The following is a 14,523-nucleotide window of genomic DNA, read 5'->3' on the forward strand; positions in this document are numbered from 1 at the left end:
CTACCCCTCTGTGGTGTTGCAACTGCTATCTGTAGCATCCAGGGCTCTTTTTCTCCCTCCCATCTCTTATCATTACCTCTTTACCACAGTTCTGGAAAGGCAGGGGCAGGAGTGAACTGGTTATGGTGCATTTTCAGATGTGAAAAGAACTGAGTAGGAAAGGGCAGAGTGAGGAAACAACTCTTGGTTTGGCCCTACTTTTGACTAGGGGAGAACTATATTCTGTTTCAGAGTATCCAGGATTGAATTACCAATCACATACATCACATAACAAGACGACAGAATCAGGAGAGTCTTCTTTAGATTATCAGAGCCATAGTATATCAGGGGATTCTTTACCTAGCTAGAATCCACAAACTGACTTCAAGGTATGACAGCCTAAATTCATAAACAAAATTCTATGCTCTGAAAGTACATTTTAATGGGATTCCCAAAGAGATCCTTAGTTTCCAAAATAGATAAGAGCCCTAATATATGACTGCTTAACACCAGAAATTTGACTAAGAGTTGTATGAATCAATCTTTTCTCTAACTTATGAACTGAGAGTTAAAAGTCAAATAATACTCAGGTGGACAGTAAAGAGAAGAGACCAACTAGAATTTACCTAATTGTTTTCTTAGCAAACACCAAAGCTGGATAGTTTTCTCAATTTTCAAACAATTGACAGCATTTTTAAAAAAGCCATTATGGGCTTATTAACAAATTCTGCAAAATAAAAGAAGAAAATCTTATATTTAAGACACAGAGGAAAATCATGCTTGGAAAAAAATTGAGAAAGGAAACAAGATAATATTAGATGGTATTTGCTTTCTTCTTGAGATTATTTAAGGAATCGGAAATAGTATGTAAAAGACAACAGATTGACACAGAAGGGAGCCAGCTGAGATACCAGCAGAGATTAGTAATAATAGCTAAATATTTATTGAGTACCAGAAACTGTATTAAAACCCCTCATGAATTAGCTAATTAAATCTAATTTAGTGATTATTTCCAAGAAAGTCGAAGTAAATAGGTTGAATTACTTCCCTAAGATCATACAACTAGTAAGAGGTAGGTTTCAGATTTGAATCCAGGTAGAGTGACTCCAGGGCCCTGGAGCTAGGGGGAATAAGAATGATTACAAAAGATCTTGAATCATTCTTTCTACTTCTCTGTATTTTAAAATTTCTTTAAGACTCCTCAAAACTCATAGACATGTTAAAATTTAATATACTATTAAAATCCATGATCAAGGAGTCAAAAGATGGTGGTGAAAATGAAGTCCATGATACAGAGGTTGGAGAAGGTCTTCCAAAATACAGTAGTAGAAAAGGATCAAATATATGAAAATGATAGTTACAGAGCATAGAAATTCAATTTGTAGATATAATATTTCTGAAAAAAGAAGAATAATAAATAGAAGAAAAGCAGTAATCATTGGTAAAATGGAAGACAATATCCTTGAACTTAAAGAAGACCTAAGTTTACAGTTTAAAGGATTTCACTGATATGTGAAGAACACTAGATATATAAGGTTGAAAAGTTTGAGGAAAGTTAAAAGATATACTGTAAGCATCCAGGCAAGGGGTGAAAAGGAGACATCTACAAAAAAATGATAAATATAACTAATCAGGTTTTCTGTTCACTAAGTAACAGACAATGGAACAATATTTATGGTCTTATTAGGAAAAAGATAATGTCTACAGTGTTATTAACAGACGACAAAATAAAGAAGATATATTAAAGAGCAGCAAGAATAATAGTGACAGAGTATCAAACCACCTTATCAGTAATTAGAATAAAAATGAACATATTATCCTATAGATTTAAAAGACAGAGACTCGGGTTGGGTCAAAATCAATACCCAAGACTCACACTACCTGATTTTGAGGCTACTATAAAGCTACAGTAATCAAGACAGTATAGTACAATAGTACCCCCTTATCTGTGGTTTTGCTTTCTGCAGTTTCAGTGACCCATGGTCAACCATGGTCCAACAATATTAAATGGAAAATTCTGGAGATAAACAGTTCATAAGTTTTAAATTGCACACTGTCCTGAGTCCTGTAATGAAATCTTAGACCGTCATACCCAGGACATGAATCACCCTTTTGTTCAGTGTCCCCACACTGTATATGCTACCTGCCTATCACTGAGTAACTGTCTAGATGATCAGATCAACTGTCAAGATATTTCAGTGCTTGTTTTAAATAATCCTTATAGTAGCCTAACATTATGTCACAATGTCAGAGTCATTCAGCTTACTTCATCTCATCACCTAGGCTTTGTATCATCATCTCACATCACAAGAAGCAGGGTAAATAGAGTACAATAAGATATTTAGAGAGAGAGAGAAACCACATTCACATAACTTTTGTAACAGTATGTTGTTCTGTTTATTATTGTGCCTAATTTATAAAGTGAGCTTCATCATAGGTATGCATTTATAGGAAAAAAACATAGTATATGTAGGGTTCTGTACTATTCATGGTTTTAGGTATTCACTGGAGGTCTTGGAATGTATCCTCCACAGCTAAGGAGGACTACTGTATTAGCAAAAGAATACATGGTAGAGAAGAATAGAGAACTCAGAAATGGACCTAGATAAATATAGTCAACTCATCTTTGACAAAGAAGGAAGGGCAATTTAGTGGAGAAAGGAGTCTTTTCAACAAATGAGACTGGAACGAATCATTGAATCATTGAAGGCTACATGCAAAATAATGAACCTAGACACAGCCCTTACACCTCAAAATGGATCACAGACCTAAATATAAAACAAAAAGACAAAAGTTCTAGAGAAAAAATAGGAGAAAATCTAAATGATCTTGGCTTTGGCAATGGTTTTTTTTTTAGATACAACAGCAAAACACATATCTGATAAAGGACTTTACAAAGTTAGCCAATTGCAAAGTTAGGGAGCAGGACACAAAAGCTGCCTTTACTTCTGACACTACTTGTAAGTTGGTCTCCAAAACCACCTTTAGCTTTGATAATTCTCTAGAAGGACTCACAGAATTCACTGAGAGCTCTTATACTCATAGTCTTGGTTTACTACAGTTGAAGGATACGGATTAAAATTAGTCAAATGGAAAAGCAGAGTCCAAAAATGTACCAGACATGGAGCTTCCAGTTGTCCTGTCTCCATGGAATTAGGTACAACTTTACTTTCCCTGTATTGATGTTTGACAACACACACCCAGTATTGCCAGCCAGAGAAGCTTACATGAGCTTTGGTGTCCAGAGTCCTAGTGAGGTTCAATCGTGTACACCTGACCAGCTACTCAGTGGCTGATTTAAGTCTCCATTCCCTCAGGAGGTGGAGCTGATACCACAAGACTCAAATGTCCCCATCCTAAATCTCATTGTTGATGTGGCTCAGAGCCTCCACCCTAAATCACATTGTTACTATCTGGCCCAGTGCCCCAGTTAAACAAAGATACTTTTATCAGGCAAGACATTCCAAAGGTTTAGCAATTACCTCCCAGGAGCTAAGAGCAAAAGCCAGTTCTCTCTTTGGCTAAGACTGAATTTTTTACTACCTAAATTTGTAGCCAGAATAGAAAAAGAACTCAAAAAGTGGGCAAAAAATCTGAACAGACACCTCACCAAAGAATGTCTGCAAAAGGCAAATAAGCATATGAAAGATACTCATATCATTTATTAGTAAGGAATTGCAAATTAAAACAGCAAGGAAATAGCACTAGCACCTTTTAGAATGGCTAAAATCCAAAGAGCTGATGATACAAAATTGCTGACTAGAAAACACAGCAACAGAGACTCACTCGTTGGTGGGAATGCAGAATGGTGCAGGCATTTTGGAAGATAATTTGGTAGTTCTTTATAAAGCTAAACGATCTTCTAGAAGAAGTCCTTCTAGCTCCCATTATTCTTTAGATGTTTACTTCTGTGATTAATCTCCCATATATAACCAATTTCCCATCTCTGCCACCCCTCTAAGTAAACACATTCTTTTCTAGCATTCGTGGAACATTTACAGAAGATAGCTATATACTAGACAACAGAAAAATCTCAGTGTAGTCTATAAAAGCGGAAATTTGATGGACCATTATATCTGGCCCAGTGCAATAAAATTTGAAATTAATACAAGAAGTCCAATTATTACTTCTTTCCCCAAATTGCTATTAAGTCAAAGCAGAAACCAAAACTGTAATGACTATTAAAAATAACAGTAAATTTTAATTTTATACATATATACACACAAACACGTATATGTGAGATACAGACCAAGGTGTATATGTGTTTTTATTATTTTTAAATGGAATGAAACAATGAATTTGCCTCCTAAAATTAGGCAAAGTTTAGTTAGAGGAGGAATATGATAAAAATTAAAACAAAATCAGAAGATGTGGTTAAAATGAAAAATCTGGTAGATTGACCATAATAAACAAATAAACTCTAGGAAGTCATTTAGCAAAATGTTGGAATATTAGGGGCATTAGAGAAATATTAGAGGATTTTTATATAGAAATTTTAAAAAGTTATCAATTATCATATAGTAGTTATGTTCAGGAATTTGAAAATAATTCAGGAATTTGAAAGAAATTATTTGGGGGGAAATGTAAATGAACAAAATTGACTTTTTTAAAAGTAGAAGACTTAAAAAGTCTAATATGTTGGAAGAAATAGAAAATGTCCCAAAAAAATCACTTTAAAAAGACTCCCGACAATTTTATGGGCACATTTTTTCCTGTTTCCGTGAATAGATAATCCAGGCAATAAAACATGCAGAGTATAAAACCAAAGGTTTCCTGTACGTTGAACAAAACTGATTTAACTCAGGTAATAAAACTTAACCATGCAGAAAATTATAAACCAATTATACATCATAGAAGCAAAAGCCTAAGTAGTAGCAAATAAAATTAACATCATATTAAGAGAACTATAAACCATAGACCAAGTAGAACCTATCCCAAGAAAGTAGAGATGGTTGATTTACTTTTTAAAAATTACCAGTAAATCAATACCGAAAAAACCCAAACAATCCAATTAAAAAATGCAGAGAACCTGAATAGACATTTCTTCAAAGAGACATACAGATGGCCAGTAGACATATAAAAATGTGTTCAACATCACTAATCATGAGAGAAATGCAAATTAGAACTACAAGGAGATATTACCTCACACTTGTCAGAATGGCTATCAACAATAGATCAAAAAACAAGTGTTGACAAAGTTGAGGAGAAAAGGGAACCCTCATGCACATTTGGTGAGATTGCAGATTGGTGCAGCCACCATGGAAAACAGTCTAGATATTTCTCAAAAAATTAAAAATAGAACTGCCTTATGATCTAGCAATTACACTTCTGGGTATCTATCTAAAGCAATCTAAAACACTAATTTGAAGAGATAGATGCACCCCTATCTGTGTTCACTGCAGCACTATTTACAATAGCCAAGATATGAAGCAACCTAAGTGCCCATCAGAAGAAAATTAGATAAAGAAGTTGTGGTACAATATACAATAGAATATTACTCAGCCATAAAAAAAAAAAAATGAAATCTTATAATTTGCAACAACATGGATAGACCTAAAGCGTGTTATGCTAAGTGAAATAAGTCAGACTGAGGAAGACAAATACTTATCTGTGGAACCTAAGGAACAAAATAAACAAACAAAAAAACAGAAACAGACTTATAGATACAGAAAACATAGTTGCCAGATGGGAAGTGAGTTGAGGGGACGAGGTGAAAAAGGAGAAGGGATTAAGAAGTACAAATTGGTAGTTAATGATACTCATGGGAATGTAAAGTACAGCATAGGGAATATTGTCAGAAATATGGTATTAACTGTGTATAGTTCCATGTGTATACCAGACTAATCTAGGGGAACACTTCATAAATTATATAAATATCTAACCACTACACTATACATTTGAAACTAATATAAAATAATATTAAATGTCAACTATAATTGAAAAAAATTTTTTCTTAATTATCAACAATATATCTATATAGGTAGATCAAAGAAGAACCATATTTTTTTCTGAAATACTTTTTATACTATATTTTTAAAAATTTGATCTCTTTGGGAAAAATATAAACTAGGAATTAAAAGATAGCTTTAAAATATATACTTTAAAAGTCTATCTTTAAGTTATTAGCCAATATCATATTAAATGCCTTTCCATTAGAAAAAGACATTCCCACTTAAAATAGGAACAAGTGAAAATAAACAAAAAATCAGTTTGATTCAAATAAACTCTTATAGAAATTCAAAAACATAAAAAAATAAAACAAGAACAAGTAAGGAGATCCACTGGCACCACTATTGTTTACTTGGTTTTCTGTCGTTTTATTTTTTAAAGTCAGATTTGCTGAGGTAAAATTTACATGCAGTAAAAGTTCACTATTTTTTGGTGGGCTTTTTTTTTTTTTTTTTGTATATTGTATAGTTTGGGCCCTGCTACCTTATTAAACTCGTTAAAATTAAAATATTAAAAACTAATATTTACTAAAATTATTACTTCAATAGTGTTTTCATAGATTGTTTTGGATTATCTATGCCAAACAACATTCCTTGGAGAGACACCACTTTTTCATAATGTACTATCCTTTTTAACTTATTGCTGAATTCACTTTGCTAACATTTTATTAAGAATGTTTTTGATGATAAAATATACATAACACCAAACTTACTATTTTAACCATTTTCAAGGATATATTTTGTTGCCTTTAAGTACATTCACATTGTTGTGCAATCATCACCACTATCCATCTCCAGAACTTTTGTGTCCTTCCCAAATAAAACTAATTAAATAATAATTCCCCATTCCCTCTTCTCTAGCTACTGGTAACTATTCTTCTACTTTCTGTCTCTATGAATTTGAGTGTGTTCTAGTTACTTTCCATCAGTGAGACGTAGATTATTTTCCCTTTTGTGTCTGGCTTATTTCAGTTAGCATAATATTTTCAAGGTTTATCCATGTTGTAGCACGTGTCTGCATTTCCTTCCTTTTTAAGGCTTAGTAAGGTTTTTTGCGACTGTGTTCATAGAGGATAGTGGCTTGGAATTTCTTGTAACTTTTTGCCGATTTTAGAATCAGTTTAGTGCTGGCCTTATCAAAGGATTTGGAAGTGTTTCCTACTCTTTTGTTTTCTGGGAAGGTTTGTATGATGTTAGATTTGTATTTTTCCATAAATATTTGGTAGAAATTGGCAACGAAGCCATCTGGGCCTGGATTTTTCCTTGTGAGAATGTTTAAAGTGGAAATTCAATTTCTGTAATAAGTATAGGACTATTCAGGTTGTCTGTTTTTCCTTGAATGAGCTTCGGTGGTTTGTATCTTTCAACGAATTTGAAAATGTGTTGTTTAATTTTTAAATATTGGGGATTTTCCAGAGGTCTATTACTGATTTCTAGTTCAATTCTATTGCGATCAGAGAACATTTTGGGGGGATTATTTAAATTGTTTTGTAATTTCGAAGTTTGCTTTGAGATCTGTTGTATGGTGTATCTTAGTAAATGTACCTACTACACTGAAAAGAATGCCCATTTTGCTGATGTTAAGTGAAGTGTCCTATAAATACAAGTGATGTCAAGTTGATTAGTGGTATTGTTCAAATATTCTGTGTCCTTACTGTCTGCTTGGTCCGTTGGTTACTAAGAGAGGAATATGTTGGTCTCTAATTATGATGTTGATTTTCCTATTTCTCCTTTGAGTTGTCAGTTTTTCCTACATATATTCTGAAACTGTTGTTGAGTGCATGCACATTGAGGATTGTTTTGTGTTATTTTGTTTATTTGTTTGTGGTGTTTTCTTTTGTCATTATGTAATATCTATCTTTATCTTTGGTAACATTCTTTTAAAGTTTTTTTATTTTTAGCATTTGCTCTAAGGTTTACAGTGTACGTCATATACCATGTATACTTCCATTTCCTCTCTCCCATCTTTGATGCTATTGTTAGCATATATCTTATTTTTACATAGTTATAAACCCTAAATACATTGCTAATTTTTTTTATTAAGTTTATTGTGGTAACATTGGTTAATACATTATAATTTGATATCTATATATTCTATCGTGTTTACCACCCAAAGTCCAGTTTCCTTCAGCTACCATATATTTGATCCCCTTTACCCTCTTCACCCTCCCCCTCCCCCTATAAATTTGACCCCCTTTATCCTGTCTACCTCCCCCCTCCTCTCTCACCCCTTACCCTCTGGTAACCTTGACTCAGCATTTTTTCTTCTGTGGATTTATCCTAATTAAAGAAAGCTCTGTGGGACAATTTTAGCAAAGAATCTTTACTACAGCATTGTTGATAGGAATGAAAAATTGGAAGCAATGTGATAAATTAAGTGAGTACAGTTGACCCCTGAACAATATAGGTTTGAACTGTGTGGTCCACTTACATGTGGATTTTTTTTCAATAAATACTGTAAATATATTTTCTCATGATTTTCTTAACATTTTTTCTCTTACTTTATAGTAAGAATACAGTATATAACACATATACAAAGTAAGTGTTAATTGACTGTTTATGTTATTGGTAAGGGTTCCAGTCAACAGTAAGCTATTAGTAGTTAAGTTTTTGGAGAGTCAAAAGTTATACATGCAGATTTTCACTCTGTGGGAGGTCATTGCCCCAAATTCTGCATTGTTCAAGGGTCAACTGTATATTATGACACTAGTATGGTAGTGTTCTATAGATATTATAAACTGAATAATTTATTAAGGTAAAAAAATTAAACCAGCACATACAGTATAATCTCTCATTTTTTTAAAAAAAAAGAAAAATATGTAGCATAGACAAGAGACTTGATATGTGTATGTGAACTTCATTATTTCTTGGTGTTTGAATTATAGATGATTTTTATTTCCTTCTATGTGTTTTGATATGTTTTGCAATTTTTCTGTATTGTGCATATATGGTATTTCGGACATCATGTCAAAGCATCTAAAAGCATAACCTTTTTCCTCTATCAAATTATCAAAGACTTTCTTAGAATTATGACTGGTGCTGGCAAAGATGTGAGAAATCGATGTCTGTTTCATATCCACTCCTTATTCTACTTCTATTTATTATCTACCTATTCTTCATATATATTTCTGGTGGGAGTGTGAATCAGCATAGACACTCTGGGAAGCAAACGTAACATATGTCAAACCTCTTAAGATAGATAGTTAAATACTTACACCCTTTCGGCAGGTTGTCATTAGAAAAGAGTAAGAGATTCGAGTGTAGAAGTGTTTATTGCATAATTGTTTATAATGGTAAAATACAGAAACTGTATAAATGTCCATTATAGGGGAAAAAAGCATGACACATCCATACAGTGGAATATTATGCATTCATGATTGTGTTTAGAGAATATTTATTGAGGTCTAATAGTATTTGTGTTCCGTTTTAGTCTTCTACTCAAAATGGCAGCTGTGATTCTGATTCTTTCCCCGTGTTCTTCGCTATAGCCCCAGATAAGAAAATAAGTGGATTCCTTTTACCGTTTTGTGTAAATAACCAAAATTAGTAAATTGCTTTTTTTCTAAAACCATTCCTTTATGTGTATTGTATCTGTCTTCTTTAGTTTCTTTTTTTTCCCCCAGCATCCACATCTCTTTAATAACAAGGCAGGTCTGGGGTTAGTTTTTATAGCCACACTGTCGGCCTCTGGTGCGCTCAGTCGTTGCGCTTGGGGCGCGCGTAGGATTCAGAATGGCCGTGCAGGGTTTCTGGGACCTTGCGAAATGCCTGTGCACCTCTCCGCCTTTGCAGGACCAGAGGGCTGGACGGTGCCCCAGCGCTTGGGGGAGCCCAGAGCCAGCTGGGCCAAGGTGAGGACCTTGCCCCTGGCCTTGCGTATGCGGTTCCGGGCGTGGCTTCTCACACGTAGTGCACACGCCTTCGGCTTGGGCACCTCCTGCACATGCACGTCATCGGTTATAAACCCTCCTGCCGCAGAAGTTTCGCACTCCAAGCCTGGAAGCTTCATCTGCCGGATCGTCTGGAAAAGGGACATTGGTGGTGGGTTGGTGCGACACATGAATAACCTTGGTTGAAGACGAAGTTGGTTCGTCTAGCCAGGAACCTTTAGAGCTTGACCAGCGGACTCAGGTAGACATCCTGGCGCTTAGGCTCCTTGTCCCTGAACCTTTTGGTGTTTCTTGTACGAGGAGGATGTCGACTCCTGGGACGTCACTTCGTGATCCACCAGGTCTGGAAAGCTTTCTGTTTCAATTTATTTGGATTACTTTTACTTACGGGTACTATGTGAGCCTCTTCGCTGTTCTTTTCTGCCTGAAATGCTCTTCTCCCTGCTTTTACTATGGATGACACCTCATCTTCCAGGTTGCAGCTTAAATATGATTCCCCTCAGAGATCTTCCTGGACCACCTTATTTAAAAGAACATGCATATAATACCCCCTTCCCAGCTTTCTGGTTACCACTAGTTTCTTTCATGGCATACACAATTGATATTTTTATATCTGTTTACTTGTTTTTAGTGTTTCCTCCATTAGACTAATTTTCTGAGGCTAGGGATTATATCTTTTCCTTCACCAGTCTATTTTTAGGTTCCCTTCTTATGTCTGGCATATTGTTGACAGTTACTAAATATATGTGAATTGGGCGAACAGACCTAATTTTGCAGCTTTGACAACAGCTCACTAAGAATTTATCGTGCAGTTTAACTAAAAGTTATTATAATTTAGGTTGTACCGAGTTTATTCTTTTTCATATATATATATATATATATATATATATATATATATATATATAGTTTTTTACTTGGAAATGTTTATATCAGTACAGTGAAACTAAATTTTAAGAGACACTGGATGTCGTTAGTTTGGATCTCATTAGTTTATTACAAAAGAGATGTTTATTCCAAAAGAGGAAATTACTTACACGATGAGATTTCAGAACTTCAGTGGAATGGGCAGCTTCACCTGATGCCATTTCAGTAGTGATTTATTTCAGTCTACATACTTTCCAAGAATGCCACCACCTCTTAATAAGAAATAATCCTTGTCTTCTAGGACTACTTTGGTGCCTCCATATTCTGAAGAACTTTGTCTCCAGCTTGCACGCTAACTGATTGAATCTCTCCACCCTTTCCTTTAGAGCCCAATCCAACAGCCACTTCTGTTGCTTGCAATACTTTTTTTCCTTGAGATTTTTCTGGAAGCATAATGCCTACTTTGGTTACAGTTTCTGCAGCTCTCCTTGCAAATATTATTCGGTCAAAGAGGGAAAGAAACTTTCTAAACGCCTGTTCTGCCATGACTGCTGTCCCATCGCGGCCGCAAGGAGATACCTGCAGTCTGCCCATCTGGGCGCATCCAAGTGTTTTCTTCTAACTATTTAATTTATCTTAGCTATATTGGTATTGATATTTTAATGTATTTTTTTTTTTTTTGCGAGAATTTTACCCATTGCCGTTTGCCCTGACAGTACTCTGGCAGTGCTTGCGACTGCAGCATTTATCCCGAGATAACTCACAGATTACAGTCCTAACCTTACCCCTAAAGTTTGCCATAAAATATCTCGCTTTTATTATTATTTTTGCATTGGTCTAGTATATCGATAGTCTTTGAAAACAAACGACATCATTCCATTATAGCATTCTGTTTTTAGTGATGGCATTTCCATTTACAAAATACAGTAATTCTCGGTGGCTGAAAATGTCAAATCCTAGAAAATGTAGCATTCCTACCCATGGTGTTAACATTGTTCTCTAACCCTTGTGAGCCAAGGATTCATTCGATGAATCTGATTTACGTATACATTTCCATTCATTAGGATTAGAGACAAGTTCTGTTTAGAAAAACTCCAAGAAGAGTTGTTTTTTTTTAGTATATGTGCTGCCGAAGCGAGCACCAAGAACAGTTGTTATATTTTATTTTCACATCGAAAACCAGTCAGATTTGCTTCAGTCTCAAAGAGTGTGTTTATGTAAAATTAAATTAATGCTGGCAATGAGCTGCGCTTTTTTTTTTTTTTTCCTAAACAGGGAATGGGTTAAAGAAAAGAGGTTAGGTTAGACTCTAGACGTAAGAGAAGCTAATATAGTAGAGGTGGAACTACTTACTCCTGGATTCTGAGGAGTGGATAGACTTTGACGAGGTAAAGAATGGGGGGAAAGACATTTTTGACTAGATAGCTGTATGTACGTTTCTTTTAATAGACGTTATTTTTTTTTTAGTCTAGTTCTAGGTTCACAGCAAAATTGAGTGGAAAGTACAACGATATCCCATACATAAATATACAGTTCAATGGTACTGAATACACTCATAATGTTGTACAACCATCACACCATATAACCCATACCTCTTTTCATCTTGTAAAACTGAAATTCTATGCCCATTAAACAGTAACTCCCTATTTCTCTCTCCCCTTTAGACCCTGTCAACCACCATTTTACTTTATGTCTATATGATTTTGACTACTCTAAGTATCTTATATAAGTGAAATCATGCAGTATTTGGCTTCTTTGTGACTGGCTTATTTCACTCAGTATATTGTTCTCTTGGGTCATTCATGGTGACACATATGCCAGAATTTCCTTCCTTTTTAAGGCTGAATAATATTCCATTGTGTGTGTGTGTGTGTGCATGTGTGTGTGTGTGTGTGTGTGTATACCCCATTTTATTTATTATTCATCCATCGGTTGTTTCCATATTTTATCTGTTGTCAGTAATGCTGCTGTGAACGTGGGAATACATGTACCTCTTTGAGATCCTGCTTTCAATTCTTTTGGTTAGGTACCTAGACATGAAATTGACCCAGTAGAATCAAAGTAATTCTATTTTTAATTTTTTGAAGACTTGACATTTCAGTTTCCTCAGCAGTTTTACCATTTTACATTCCCATCAATGCACAGGGTTTCTAATTTCTCTACATCTTACCAACACTGGATATTTCCTGTTTTGGGTTTTTTTTTCTTCCTTTTTTTTATAGTAACCATCCTAATGAGTTTGAGGGGATACCTTGTTGTAATTTTGACTTTCATTTCCATAGTGATTAGTGATTTTGAGCACTGTCTTCTGTGCATATTGTTCATTTGCATATCTTTGGAGAAATATCTATTCAAGTCCTTTGCCCATTTTCGAATTGAGTTGTTTGGGTTTTTGTTGTTGAGTTGTAAGAGTTTTCTATGTATTCTGGGTATTAATCCCTTATCAGATATGTGATTTGTATGGGTCAGTTTGTTTCTCTCTTGCAGCTTTCAAGATTCTTTTTTTTTGTCTTTGTCTTTGGAAAGTTTGGTTATAATGTGTTTTTCTGTGGGTCTCTGGATTTACCTTACTTAGAGTTTGTTGAGCTTCTTGGGTGTTTATATCCATGTCATTAAGTTTGGTAAGTTTTCAGCTGTTATTTCTTCAAAAATTCTCTCAGACCCTTTCTGTCTTCTTCTGGAAGTGTTAGTCCACTTAATGGTGTCCCTTAGCCTCTGTTCACTTTTCCCCAATATTTTTTTCTTTCTATTCCATAGATTCAATTTCTATTGTCCTGACTTCAAGTTTGCTGTTTCTTTCTTTTTCCTGTTTAAATCTGCCTTTGAATCCCTCCAGTGAATTTTTCATTTCAATATTTTACTTTTCAACCCCAGAATTTATTTTCGGTTTCTTTTTAGGTTTTCTCTCTGTTACTATTTTGACTTTGTCCATAAATCATTTTCTCGACTTTCTCCACATCTTCCTTTAGTTCTTTGAGCATCTGTAAGACAGTTGTTTTAAAATCTTTGTCAGATATATCTGAATCAGTTCTTTTTCAGGGACAGTTCTTGTTGATTTTATTTAGTTTTTCATTTGAATTGGCTATGCTTTCTTGTTTTTTGGCCATACTTTTCCTGTCTCTTGTGATTTTTGTTGAAAAGTGGCCACTTGAATCTAACAATGTGGTAACTCTGGAAATCAGAATCTCCCTCTTCCCCAATGAATTTTTTATTGTTTGTTACTGTTTTCGTTCATTTTTAAAAAATTGTTGTAGGTTGCTTCTATGTTGAGGTCAGCCTGAATTGTAAACTTAAGTTCTTTTCAAGTCTTTTCTGAGCCTTTCTCTGGGCATGTGGTCACTTTCTAATTTTCCCCATATATGTAGTTGTTTTTAAATGTCCTAATCTTTAGTGTCTGGATCCCAAAAAGGTAAAAAGAGGAGGAAAGGAAGGACACCACTCCTTTAAATCCCCTGGAAGTTACTTAGGCCAGAGGGTGAAGGGCTTGCAACAAATGGGAGCAGATACAACAGAAGTGTCCTGCCTCTTTGTCTGCACCTCTGTGATCAGAAGCAGCAATCCGCAAACAGCATAGATGCCCGATGTTTGGAGGACGGGGTTCTTTGTACCCACCCTGGCTCTCTCGTGCTGTGTGCACAGCTGCCTGACAGGTGCCTAGGTTTGGAGGATGGGTAACTACTACTGCACTAACAGGTATAAATTGAGCAAAATTAACCGCAATTTAACATCCAAGTCTTCTCTTGGAAGTTGCAACCCTACATTAGATTCTAGGGTTCCAAAATAGTTTTTTCAGACAGAGTCTGCCAGTGCAGTTGCCTACATGAGTAGATAGATTCCTGAAG

At 35.0% G+C, this 14,523-nt stretch overlaps 1 protein-coding gene and 2 pseudogenes across 2 annotated transcripts in view; 1 reads left to right on the forward strand and 2 right to left on the reverse strand.

The window, feature by feature from the left end:
* The window catches only part of TFDP2 (transcription factor Dp-2), a 144,819-nt gene that overhangs the window by 68,759 nt on the left and 61,537 nt on the right, over positions 1-14,523 (forward strand). The gene's annotated exons all lie outside the window — the stretch shown is intronic.
* Positions 9,587-10,285, reverse strand: LOC107509385 (annotated as a pseudogene).
* Positions 10,920-11,227, reverse strand: LOC107509409 (annotated as a pseudogene).

Source organism: Rousettus aegyptiacus, unplaced genomic scaffold (genome assembly GCF_014176215.1).
Source record: "Rousettus aegyptiacus isolate mRouAeg1 unplaced genomic scaffold, mRouAeg1.p scaffold_m13_p_4, whole genome shotgun sequence".
NCBI lineage: Eukaryota > Metazoa > Chordata > Mammalia > Chiroptera > Pteropodidae > Rousettus > Rousettus aegyptiacus.